At 36.7% G+C, this 14,354-nt stretch overlaps 1 protein-coding gene across 1 annotated transcript in view; it reads right to left on the bottom strand.

The window, feature by feature from the left end:
* Positions 1-14,354, bottom strand: part of HDAC9 (histone deacetylase 9) — a 445,270-nt gene that overhangs the window by 78,141 nt on the left and 352,775 nt on the right. The window lies entirely within an intron of this gene.

Raw genomic sequence — 14,354 nt, 5'->3', positions numbered from 1 at the left:
ATATTATTATATCATCATATATTCTCCTCAAATCACATTAGCTTCTACAAAATGTGAATGTGGCTGAAAGTCCAGTCAGACAAGGATTATGATTTACAACATTAATAGCCCAAACTACCTCTTAAGAACCATGGTAGCAAAGAGGAATTTTGTGTCTTGTTATTTAGTTATAAAAAATGAGAGCAAACAAAATCTTCTGTTTAATAAAGAGCAGAACATCTGTCCATCTGGAAATACTGCTTATAGGAACTCTCACACTCTCACACTATGACACCTACTCCACTGTTTTCTCACAAAACAACCTTTTGTATTAGAAGGGAAATAATTTTTTTCTGATAATTGTAATGAATGAGGATGATTTCAAAAGAGATTTGCTCAGTTCAGAGAGAGATTCATTAGTGCTAATAAAATATGCATCAAGATATAACCAGCTCACTGTGATGCTGGCTATGAGTTTAACAGGTTAAAATTTCACAAAATGTTGATAAAAATATTAAAGCCTGCTGCTTCTCTTTAAAGCGTATAACCAATTTGCCATTCTACTAACATAAAACATGCTAAAATGACAGGCCATATGAAAGGGAAGAAAAACAAGAAGCCTTCAGGCTTCTTAAATAGAAGTCCTTTGTGTTAAAAAATCTTCAGCTATACATACATAAAATTTGCATTATAGCATATATATTATTTATAAAATAACATAAGGTGGAACTATCTCAAATTACAGAAGCCTTCTTTGTGAAACAGTCTTGCCTTAAGGAAAGGGTTGAATACTCTGCAGAATGTATCTTTGTGACATTTCTAATTTTTATGAAGGAATCCAAGACATTTTCAAGCTTTTAAGAGAAACAGAAATATTAACTCCATGCAAAAAAAGAAACCCACAAAGGAAAAAAAAAATGCTCACAGAGTAGACAGCAGCAGAACTGATTTTTCAGTCCTTTTGAATTTTTGCCCCAAGCTCGTGGAAAAAAATATTTGTGTATCTTGAGCTGAACTTCACAGTTTTGGTCCTAAAGTAATATTCATCAATATTTCTTTTATTATGTGCTAGTGTTGGCAATATGGGATCTGGCCCAAATTGGTCAATATTATACACTTTCATTAGTCTCAGGAGGCCCAATCCTGCAAACATAAACGCACATGTGTAACTTTACTCAGGCTAGTAGCCTGATTGACTTAATAATGAGTTAACATGTAAATATATTCAGCCACATGTCTAAGCATTTGCAGGATCTGTCCCAGGTTTCCTGACAGCAGTCTTCCCAGGGAGCTCAGTGGCCCCAGACACTGAATCCTGAAGGCTGAGAGACATCTCTCCTGCTATAGACTGTCTAGATCTGAAAGCCCATTCATGCACACGAGTTCAGCTTTTTTTTCCAGCAGCACCACCAGCTGGAGCAGCTAAAGAGATTAGGACCAAACTCTGAAAGTAATTATCCTGAAGAGAATAACTCACAACTAACATGGCTAAAATACCTCAACTGTTGCTTGCCCTTACAGTATTTCACAGGAGCCTTTCTGGTTTTGGAGAGCACATTACAAGTTACCCTCAAGATATCAGGCTGGCTGTAAGGAGTCAGTTCTGTAGGGTGTCAGGTCTGCAAACACACCATAGGGGTTTCCTCACTTACTCCCACTTCAAAGAAGTATTAAGAACAATTTCTCTTTATTACAGATTTTAACTACATTTCTTTCCCCTGTGATGATTAATTAGGCTTTTGTTAGAATTTGCCTTCTTTCCACCTCTAAGAATAAATGTCCCCTTCTGCTAATCAGGCACAAACAAAATGTTTTGAAAAGTAATCACTTGCTAAAAAAAAAATGGAAATTGGGCTTCTGTGTTGTGAGGAATGTACACACATAGCACAGTGAAATTTAACACGGGTAAATGATCTGACTACCTCAAAGTGAAGTTTTTGCCTTCCTACAGTGGCCTTTCACCCTGCCCTTTCCTCCAATCTGAGGAGAGCTGATGTTGATGGAACATATAATGGCTCCTTTCCTGTGTAGTAAAGTCAGCAATAAAGCTCAGTAATTAAGGTGACCAGGGAGGCCCAGCCCAGCAGGCTAGTGGTGTGGCGAACACTTTCAGAACTTCAAACAATATCAAAGTCACTGAAAAACGGGCCTAGTTCAGGACTGGTTTGAATTAAGCCTCACTTCCACACGCACTTTTCAAATCCAAGCTCAAACAAGAAAGCCAAGGCCTTCTGGATTTCATTAGAGCCAATTATCTTATCTGTTTCATCTCAGGCCTGACCCTAAGGCTGGCAAACAGCTATTCAGTGCGTTTGTGTGGTTGTTTGAGAAAGCCTCCAGCCAGCCAATGGCCTGAGGAACTGCTAATTAAAACACAGTTGCCCCCTGCCTCTAGTGATTAAATATTTTCAAGCTTTTGTAAATAATTTTTCCATTCTTTGCCCCAAGCCTCAGAGGTCCAATACATGCAGTAATTTATTTAGTTTGTCAAAGAATACTGCTGGAAATAAAACTCTAATAAAAACTTAGGAAACTCTTATATCTTGCTTAACTTCTGCAAGTGACATTCTACAAGCTTGCAAAACTTGTATACTCTTTCGTATGTAATTAAGCCTTAATAACCTTATTGTGTTTGAAGTGATACAGGGTACAACAGGCCCTACAGTTTGTTGATAATCATCGTGCTTCCTCAGATGTCAACAAGATACGTATGCTCGTGGGCTTAATGAGATCAGAGACGCTGCAGAAGTGATACCGAGCGATATCTGTGCTCCTGAGACGGGTGGACAGAGGGTGGATCACACTTGCAAAGCCTGTTTGGGGAAGGAGTCAATCCTACCAGTAGCATACCCATATGTCGCAGTTGACAAAGAACATTTCCAGAATACAGGTCTGTGTCACCATGTCCCAAATAAATTCTGGTCATTCAAATTTGCATAAAAGAACTCCATGTCTTTCATCCGGGCTAGAGGACTCAATCCCTCCATCTCCCTCTTTCAAGCCCTGAGAAGACACCTCCTTTTGCAGCAGATCAGAGGACCTTATTCTAGCCTGGTTCTAGCCTTGGTCCCAGTCAGTGCATCAGCTCGTGTGACCCCATGTCTCACATGCAGCCACTGTCACCAGTATTGGGGGTGTGTACCTCTCATGCAACATGATGGGGAGAGGAACAACTTACAATATCTCTCAAATTAACCTTTTAACTCCTTACGTCTTACTATTATCCTTAATAATAACAAACAAATTTATATTAGTACAATGCATTGGAGGTACTGTCATGAACCAAAACCCCATTGCATAAGACAATGCAAAGAAGGAATAAAAAGATGGCTCCTGTCTATATACTCTGTGGGGACTTGGGGAACTACAGGCAGAAATACAAGCTAGAAAATTAGAAGCAATCTTTGCAGTATAGGAATTTAACTACTGTCCAGTTTTGTGGGAGGCAATATAGCAAAATAGAAATGTAATAAAAAATTCTAAGGAGGCTAATGAAGTAGTTTTGTAACTGTTTATGAGAATACCCTACAAGTATGAACACTGTCACCAGAAAAAGCAGAAAACCTGTACATGGTATCATGGTCTGGAAAATGAAATTCATAGGAGCATTCTGAGAATGACATTGCAATAATATTGGCAGAAGCTGCAGAAGACTGCAAAAATTGGCAGAAGCTTAGAAATCACTGTAGCTGGTTTGAATGGTAGTATATTCTATGTTTCACAGGCATGCTACAGAAAGAATTTGCAAAATTTAGACATTGCTGGGTTGTGACTTCCAACAGAGAAGGTCAAAGATAAGACAAGAACTTGTCTGAGTGACAGACAGAAAAATGGTTTTGCCTATAGAAAGTGGCAGTAGGAATGGCTTGGGGGTAAAAGTTTGGTAAGGTTGAGCTTGAACTAAAGGCAGATTTCCTCAATTAGTGTATCATAAAGTTACTACAAACTTTCATGATGCACAGAGAAGACATACTTAGAACAGAGAAGTAACTGGCTGACAAACAATAATTGAATTTGCATTGTGGATGAACTGTCCTCTAGACAGACACAAAGAAGTAGGAGAAGGCACCAAGATCAAAAAGCAGAATGCCATGGAATCACTGAAGAAATCTCAAGGAGGAAATGTTGATCCTTCCAGAAGACAAGTTAGAGGAGCTACCTGAAATCTTGGGTGGAGGCCAGGGACTAACAAGCATAGAAGCCAGGGAAGGATGAATTTTCAAGACAAAAATCATCAGGGTCAATAAAAGTGGATGACACACAGGCTAAGGAAAATGAGGGTGAAATATAGACTCTTGAGCTTTGGGCTAGGAGGGGTTTATGCTAAGAATGGTTTCAGAGGAAAGGAAGGCTGAGATGCTATTTTGGAGAAGGTCTAGAACTGAACCAGAGGACAGACAGCAATCTGTACACTCAGTGGTCTTGAGGATAGAGAGGGAGAAATGAGAGAGGATGATAGAGAGAGAGCTTAACAGCACTTTTTCTTTTCAGTGAAACATGATTGTATCACAAGGGACAAGAGCTTCTTGTGAGAGGAATGGAAGGTTAAATAGATGAATAAGGGAAGAGAAAAGCTTGTGTTCCAGGTAGATCAGAAGATGAAAACGAATGAGGCCCTGGTGCCAAGCAAAAGACTGTGAGAAGAACAGGTGAAGAGCAACTTTCTGATCAGAGGCATAGGACAGAGCTGTGGGAGGAAAAGGGGAGTTACGGCTGCTGTGAAGAATTTGGTAAGTGGTCAAATTATGACTCCAAGAGAGAAATGTGAAAGGAAAAGGGGAGCAGGAGTATTTTCAACATTGGAAATTTGTTTCTACTGTTTGGTACTATTGGAAAAGTATTTCCAATACTTTGAAGTTCTTAAATTTGCTTTGCAAGACCACAAAATACAACATAAAAGTTTCTGGGTTTGTTCAGTGATTTTTTACATAGGGGCCAATGACTGAACTTGACACAGAGCAAGTAAAAATTAACTCAAGAATGCTCGCTCACTGCATGTTTTCACTTTCAGGGGCAGTTAATGCTTCTTAGCAGTGGTCCATCTGATGGTACAGAGTGAGAATGAAATCACTGCCTTCTTGATCAGTTGGAAATCACAGGGTCTTTAAGCTGTTACAAAATCTGCATATCTTTTGCTGGCTTTGCTTGCAGTTTCTAACAGTAATTATATTGAAAAAGATGGGTAACCTTTTGAAATACTTTTTCTTTGTAGCACAAAATGAGGTAAATTAGCAGATAATAAATTGTCATTTTCAGACCAAGGGTAATCAGTTTCCATAGAGACTTCATCACATTGGCAGTGAAGCAGATGTTCATAAAGCATGAGGAGCGAGAAGTCCCTGTGACACAGGAATTGAAGCACTTGCAGAGGTTTAACAACAATACTTTCTTAATCTGTAAACATCTTGATTGGAAAGGCAGGAGGGTTGGATTGGATAGGGAGGTAATAAGCCCCCACTCTCCCATTAGTCTGGTAATGCAGGATTAGAACTGTAACTTTTTCGAGAAATGTACTCTTTTACCAAAACATAATCTTTTTGTAGATGTGCATCACTGATACTTTTCAGAGGGAGACTTCTTTTAAGAGTGAGGGGAAAAAAACCCATTCCAAATAGTCTGACAGCAAAAGCATTAACTTCAGATGTGATGAGGTCAGGTTCAAGTCCCTGATTTGTAAGAACAGGGCACAAGAAATTGTTTTCAATCATTCAGGGATGCGACTTTTCACTTAAGGTTTTTTTTGTTTCCTAGATTGATGTCCTCACCATGAGGCTAGAGATTAACATTAAAACACACACTTAGTTGTTTTCTTGGAAACTTTCAAATAGTTTTGGGTTTGTTCCAGTATAGAAGAAAATCACATGTCAAAACCACGGACAGTTGCTACTTACTGGAACTGCTGTCTTTAGTCATCTCTACTTAGCAATGCACACCCTGCACAGGAGGGAGAAAGCAGCAGTCAATTTACTGACAGGGAGAAAAGAACCAAATAAGCTGCATCTTCCTTTCAGCCCTCCACCTTACATCATCTGATATGCATGTACACTCCTATGCATGACATAGGAGAAATGCATCCCAGGCATAGCTGTTTTCAACCCGATTTATACTGTGCTGCATTTTGTTTGGTTTAATTTTTCATTAATTTTTTATAAATTAAAAATTCTGGTTCTTTATTTTAACACCTGACATAAATATGACTAGAACGCTTGTGGTAGGTAAACATACGAATCAGCTAATGAAATACTTTGAAAGCTTATTTTGTTTCAAGGTGTAACAACTCATGAAAGTGCTTGCATATAATCTTAAAGGTTTGATTGCTTAATTAGGTTAAATGTTGTCACAGCATCTAAGATCAGATCCTGCCACATTTACTTGGTGAAGAGCCTCTGCTTTCACAAACTCTTTTAATAATGACTTTTGCAAGAAGCTACTATTTTGTATAAGTAACAATACTACATCTTAGCCACGAATTATGCTGGTGTGCAGAACTGAGACCTGCATTAGCTAATCACACAAAGGATCGATTTATTTCTAAATCCTGACCCTAGTATATGTGATCACAGGACAAAGACACTACTTTGCATGAAAAAATATACAAATATGCCAAACATGGTAAGTCACTCTACAACTGAGCATTTTTCTTATACTGCCTGTAAGAAAAAATTAATGTCTAGGAGTTTGAAGTCTGATGGATTCCCTCACACTGGGTAACAACTTATTCTTCAAGAAGCTGCATTGATTTAATGGGATTACTGGTGGCCCAAGCAGTACTGCTAATACCACATAATCATGAGTCATAGACCTCCCTGAACTTTTTCATTAGATATCTATTTTTGAGACATTTATGTTTTCATAGTTTCAAACATCTCTCCACAAGACTAAAAGCTGACTTTAAAAAGTAATAAACCACTCAGAGTTGGGGCTCCAACAACATCCAGTAACAAGAAACCTCGTAAGATCTTGCAGCACTGAGCACAGTGCTATTCAGCACAATTCAGGGTTTCAAAATCTGTCTCTTGCCAGATTTTTCTATTTTTCTTCAGAACTTCTAGAGCTTTATTTGCTAGAATATATTTTCTATGAAAAATACTTGTTCCTTTCATTCAATTACTTTATGGGCAAAGCATAGCACAGGTACACAAAATGATTAGGATTAAAAAGTATCTCCAAGGAGTTATTGGTGCAAAAGCAAGAGAACATCTCGGCGTGCCCTGGAGGTACCCACACAAACTTACACTGAGTCACAGGTGCATGAGCACACACACAGAACCCCACAATAATACTTTGCAATCCCGCTTATATTTGAAAGGAGCAAAATAAAAACTCCCATTTCTTTTTCTTCTTTAAGTATTGGAAGAAGAATAGTGGAGGTCTCATTAGCTAAGCTGGCTAAAGAAAGCATGAATAAGAACTGTGTAGCTGAAAGGCCTCTGTTTCTGCTGTTCTTGAAACAACACTTCTGTCTGATTCTGGGTAATGGGCTTTTAATAAAAATATCCACCAAAGGAAAACAATTAAACAATACATAAAGCACCAGGGTGCAATCTAGTGGTTCTGTTACAGTCTGGAGCTGTTCCAGCAGAGAACATGTGGATATTTTTTACAGGCTACAGTGTAGTTCTCAAAAGTTATTATAAAGCAACAAAATTTAAATTGGGGCTGGACATCTACACAATCGCACAGTGTTGCTGTAGGACTTTTAATTCAGACCTGAAATTTATCTCCATCTAAATGCCACAGATATTTTGACGTTTAGGATAAAAATATCTTCTATACTCTTGCTGCTGTTTAATTTCTTCCAGGATGTTTCTGGTGATATTTCTCACCTTTCCATCAAAGTATTTGACAATATGGCAATTCTTTATCCGTACACCTCTATTCTTTCATCTTTCTGGCTTGACAAAAATTGGAAAATGGTTATATTGGAAAAGAGCTCAAGTATTTTCAGTACTTTGAAACTACAGACCATGTATGGCTTGGGGTTTTAATCAAATCGTTTTTAACCTGAACCACATAAACCTGACACATGCCATATTTTATTATCCTTTCTCCTCCACCCCCTGCTCTGCCATGTCAATAAAAGAAACTGTGCATCTGTAGAAAAGTAAGCCGACACTAATTAATTTCTGTAATGAAAGGTTTCATTTCTGTAGTTCCAGTGAATGAAAGGAGCGTCATATACAGTTTTAAAAATCCTGTTCAGTAAAGGTGAAAATTTAGGGTAGTTTGGTGAGAAGAAGTTAGATTTTCCAAATAAAAATAAACAAGTAGGAAGAACAAGAGGTCGCAGGTTATAAACAGTGTTGCCAGTTTTAGTTTTATGGAGAACTTTGAAGTATAACAAAATGTTGAAAAGCTGTTTATACCAGTGCTTCAAATGCTTTTAACTCTGCTTCTCCATTTCCTAAGGACTCTGTCCTTATCCCCACAACACTAATCATCTGAATGCTCAGAACATTTGTAAAGAAACAAGAAAAAAGCATGAAAATTTACCACTACTATAAAAAAAACCCCAACACACTCAAAAAATATTCAAAAGACGCAGAACCTCAGGACTATTGATTATTTACATATGAAACTTATACTCTAAGCAGATTTAAAAAATATTATTCCAAGCAAACTTCTACCTTTTTCAAACTTCTTCAAAAGGAACTACTCAGGCACTCTTAAGTCATCTTTTTATAGCTGTTTGGTGTACCTTTCTTTGAATTCTTCTAAGCCATTTTCTATGGCAGAAGGGAAAAGAAAGACATCTCTGGTTCAAATGCTCATCTTTTAAAGACACTTTGAAGAAGTGGACAAAATCAGAAATGGAAAACGCATTGAAACTTTATCTTATGACTCCACAGAATGCTGTGGGTGACTGAAAGCAAACTGTATACATCCATACGGAAAGCATTGTATAGATTTCTTAGAGCTTCCATGACTGTGTTCTGTTCAGCTATATTTTTCTTCATAAAAGCAGTACTATGCCCATGACAATGCAGAAGGGTTGTGGATAACTAGCACTTTCAATAATGTCCATCTACATTTGAGTAAATCATTATCTGCTTCTCATGTATGTGACTCAGAGATCCTGTCTTCCTCTTTATGCAGTGAAATGTTGAACACATTGCTGTCAGCAAATAGACAAGAGAGAGATAACAATAGCTGGGATAATCTTTACCAGTTATTGTAAAGCAAAATATTGAGAAATAAATAATTTATTTCCGTTAGTAAAGATAAACATGGCACTTTGCTAGTCTGAGCCTATTGCCAATGGAGTTCATTGAAAATACAACAGATTAAAGTTCTGAAGATGTTAGTTCTGTCTACTTCTAGTTCTTTTATTAACTCATGAGGCTGAGCAGCTAACTTGGCTTTTTTATTTCCTCTCCCACACTTCTGGTTTTTTATCTCTTCACATTTGAATCAGAAACCAAGTCTTACCTTATTTTTTAGACCCAGCCTAGCATAATATAGACTCAGCAGTAGCCTCTGGACATTGCAGCCATAAAAAATAATAGCATTAAGTTATGGGTATTTAGAATTATTCTTTAAAAGAGCTTTTTTCTCAAAATTGATTGTTGGTAGAATTCATTAAATATTATCACAATATACCATTGTTCTATGACTCACTGTAAATAGGTACAGCTAGGAAAAATGTTGATTTTTGTCTCCTATGCTTTTTTGCTATGTTTATCAAAAACCAAGGTTTCTACTCAGTCAGAGTGTTATACAATATTGCAGAAGAGTGATGCCAAAAAAGCCATAATAATATTCAAAATAGTATAAATCGATGGTTCGCCCTCATGTGGTGTATTTAGCTCATTTCTAGAAAATAGCAGAGCTTCAGAGATGAGCAATTAAAATGATTTGGCAACTGGATACATTTCTAAATGAAAAGCGATTGAAAAGACCAGAAATATTGTATTTTGAGAGAAGAAAAATAGGAAAAGACATGACACAGATAATACAAATGTATTTAAAATAATAAATATAGATAGGCAAGAATGTGCACTTCATCTACACATGTAGTACGTGAACAAATGGATGTTTAACAAAAGTAGAGGACTATTGATTTGATCTAAAACAAAGAATTTTTGTTTTTCAGAGACAAATACTTAAGACCATGAAACTCAATACCAACAGGATACACAAACTTATTAAAGTTGGTATCTCCAATTTCTTAGTGAACAAAAAGTTATAAAAATAAAATTTACAGGAAAATTAAATTAATATATACAAATATATACAATCTATGTATACTTATATGAAAAAGCATAAGGAAAACATGGCAATATTTTCTTTGAGTGTTCTTTTTAGGTTTTATGTATGAAATGGTAACTTAAAAAGTCAAAAAAATTCATAGTCAGTACCTATGCTGAAACAGAGTTAACAAAGAGAATATATTTGAGAAACAAAAAAAAAACCATTCATAAAGTTTTTCATTTGAAATGTCAAAATTAAATGTCATCAGCTCAGGAAATACAAAAATAAGGCAAAAAAAGGGTTGGTATACATCAATGCAATCTCTCAAAGAACCCTAACCATGCCCTCTAAGGCCATAAGACTACAATGAATATTTCTTAATATTTTTGATGAGAGATTAGAATACTGACAGTTTTAAACATATTTATTTGCTCCCAAAACAAGCACTGAGAACTGTAATACAAAGTGAAGATTTTCTGAACACATTAATTTTCTTTCATTTTTACACTTTAACATATGTGGTTTCAAGTATGATTTTAATTTTGAATTCTCTTTGTTTAAAATTATTAGTTTGGGATAATTATAAATTTTGTGCTGTATTTTAAATTTTAAAGCATGGATATAGTTCATCCTTAATGCTGCCTTAATGTCACCTATGTCTTTTGAATTTGCTCACCTTCTTAAATTAAAATCATACATGTGACAGCTAAAAATTGAACTCAAAGATAGTATTATCATGAGCTATTTCTAATCATTCCAAGAAACACACACATACATGTTTCATTTTATGTAAGCTTTTATGGCCAGGTTCATAGATATGCTGTGGCTGTTTTATGCTACTCTGGAGTAAAGCAAAGCAGTCAGAGCATACTGGCTGGTTAAGCTAAATTTACAGCTCCTTTGTTGAATAGAAGCAGTGCAAAGCAGTTGGAAGGCACACCCCAGTTTCCTTCTGTCTCTTGCTTCTCCCTCACTCTTCTAAACACTCACGTTTGTTTCCACTGCCTCCTGTGTCTTCTATATTCTGCTCTATGGAAACACATCTCTCCTGTCCTCTGTAAACTCCAAGTACATACACGTACCTGTGTGCATGCACAACACAGACCTGAGCCTCTGTCTGCTGCCTCCTTTACTAAGCACATCTGGTATAATGTGGAGCTTATGAAAATAATTATTTGAACATTAGCAGTTGACCATTGCTCTTATTTTTTCTATAACTGTTGGCAGAAGAGAGTGGATTACATCCTTGCAAACTTGAGTGTAGAATCATCTTCTTCGAAAATAGCCACCATCTCCTATTGCTTTCAAAGAAATTAAAGCAAATTTAACCTGAATAGGTGGAAGTAAATGACGAAACAAAACTCTCTAGAGGCAAAGGTACATCAGGCCTTGAAAATAATGGAAAAGAGCTGTGCTTTTTTGTTATCATAGGGGAAAAGAAGAGATGCCTGCCTTTTAGAAAAAGGACATTCTTTCAAGGATTTTTGTAGCTAGATCAGTTGCTTAACTATGACAAACATCCATCAAAAAAAACTTCTCTGGCAAGGTATAGTGATTTGATTACTGCACTTCTTTTTCATTCTGCAGAAATTTCTTTCTCACATTTTCCACTACCTCTTTGTAGTTAACACGAGCAACCGTATTTTCTTAGTAGGAATGGAAAAGAAATGGAAGGGAAAACATATTCTTTTATACATGAAAGAGCATTCTTCATCTTCAAACTGGCTACAGACATTTACATTTCATTTTGCGCTATAAAAAGTTAGTTTAAAAATACAATCAAGACTCTTCATGTAGCACTGAAATCAAAATGGCAGACACAAACCAGCACCATAATTTTTCCTGTTTCCCACTAGAGTCCCAGGGGAGACACTCACTCAGCATGCCTTTGAAGTGATTATTCTGTGTTACTCCTCTAACTCATCTTCAACTTTTCTGCATTTTTACACATGAAAGTTGCTTTTTGCTGAAGAAATAGATATATTTTCTTGGACAGTTTGGAGGAAGACTGAGGTGGAATCTCATTCAGTCCCAACAAGATTTACTTAAAATAGATTTATCTAGTGATTTATGCAGTGGAAAATAACTAATATTCAGCTACCTGCATGTGTATATATGTGTGTGTGTGCAAACGCTTGTACTGTTCTACAAATAGATTCTGGGCTAAGAGCAATATACCTGATATCAAATACATCATCATATATAATACCTGATTACGGGCAAAACTCCATGGAGGCAGAAAAAAGCCTTGGTCTCTATTTCTGTGGGCATTATCATTCAGAAGGATCTCAGCTGTGAAATTTGCCAGTCAATCAAGCAGTAACGAGCTACCTAGTGTCATGGTCGCTGACACTTCAAATACGTGCTTCGTGCAATTCTAGGAAGAAACTAGAGCTCTGCTGGTGAGAAAGCGAAGGTTATGTGTACCCCTTAGGGACCTTTAGATGATTTTAATGCAAATTTCTCAGTTTCTAAGAACTCAAAGGATTAGGCTCTTGAGGCAACCAGAAAGCAGGAAGCCTTGGCTTCTCTCCAAACAGGCTCCACCTGTCTGCAAACTTATTCACACTTGGTTATTTTGGAGAGGACCTTTGGTGGGGATTGAATACTGCATGACCACTCTGTCTACTGGGGAGTAGGTATAAAGAGAAAATCTCTCCATTTTGTCCCTTATTTTTCTCTTAAAACTGATGATGTCCAACATTTTCCCCATCCCTTAGGATCTTCTCTGTAACTCTGTCTCTAAAATCAATTTATTTGAAAAAATAGGCCATTTTCCTATCTACAAAACTCAGTTTATTTTCTTAAAAACTGACCTGTTGCAGGTCAAAACTCCAGAGCAACAGCTGACTTTCTGGGTTTTTTTAGCAACTGTTCTACTGATTTTCTCCAAGACTGTACCTTCCTTTCTATGTACGGCTAAAGGACTGAACTGTGGATCTCTCTTTCCTGACTACTGCTCACAGTTCTGTCCTGGCCAAACTGAGAACGCAGGCTACATCATGTGTGACACTTTGGATAATAGCAGGGATAGATTCTGGTCCACAGATTAAGAGTCTCTTTACTAGGACTTGTAAATTTACCTACCATTCAGAGCAGATACGTAGAAAATAGCTATCTGGTCTACCCTATGCAATTTTCAGATTTTTATATTTGCCCTTCAAAATTCCATGCACTTTGCTTCATTGATCCCCACTCAGAACTGTCATACCAATCATACCAAATCCATATCAATAAGCACTACAGAGGGCACAAAGGCTGTGCCCAGGCAAAAAGGGGCTTAGGATGTAGGGAAAAATTTACTGTTCCTACTCTTTTGGAGGAAAGGAGAACAGCAGTATCTATTCTAATCAGTCAACAGCATTATATTTCTTAAAAAAATAAAAGGAATATAACCTTCATGTTAATTACAACATTAATCTCAAGGTTGAATGGATGCATTTAAAATAACAGCATTACATTTTGCACCACCAGAAATTTTTTAAAGGGAGATCCTAAACTTTACTTTGAATTTATCTGCATTAAAAAATATATATAATTAAGCACTTATTTTAGTGGTATGTCTGTAAATGATTAGTGTGTAGTAGCTTACATGAATTTTATTTTCCTGAATAGTGCTGCTTTGCTCAGGCACAGAGATTGAAATTCCTTCTAACTCTGAAGCAGAGCAATAGGTACAGCAGCAATATTAGCAGCTCCAAACTATTTACTAGTGTACCTTAAACTAGAACTGCAAAGTGCATATTTGAAAAGGCATTATTAAGCCCAGGTAATGGTTGTCAGTATAGCAGGGGTACCAACTGTGGTTGCAGTCTCAGTTATGTGAGTCTTCTGTTCAATAAGCTGGGACCACCATTCTCCACAGCGTTAGATGGGACAGGTTGGATCCAAACAAAGAATTTTGGAGTGATCATACCAGATATATTAATATCAGACACTAATATCCGTGATTTGAACCATCCAGTCCTCTAACTTCTGTAAAATCTCATCAAAGAATAAGAGAAATCTTGGAAAGAGCTTGAGGCAATACTGAGGTATAGAAAATTTGGAGTCTGCCACTATTTGTTTAGGCTTTTTTTAAATACAGGCAAATGTTCTAAATAAAATTAAAACCTTTTCCACGATAATGTGATATTGTGAATGTGTAAAGCCATTTCTGTGTCTAGGGCTTAGACTCTGAATTC

Source organism: Gavia stellata, chromosome 6 (genome assembly GCF_030936135.1).
Source record: "Gavia stellata isolate bGavSte3 chromosome 6, bGavSte3.hap2, whole genome shotgun sequence".
Taxonomy (NCBI): Eukaryota; Metazoa; Chordata; class Aves; order Gaviiformes; family Gaviidae; genus Gavia; species Gavia stellata.
This window is presented reverse-complemented; position numbering and strand designations above follow the sequence as displayed.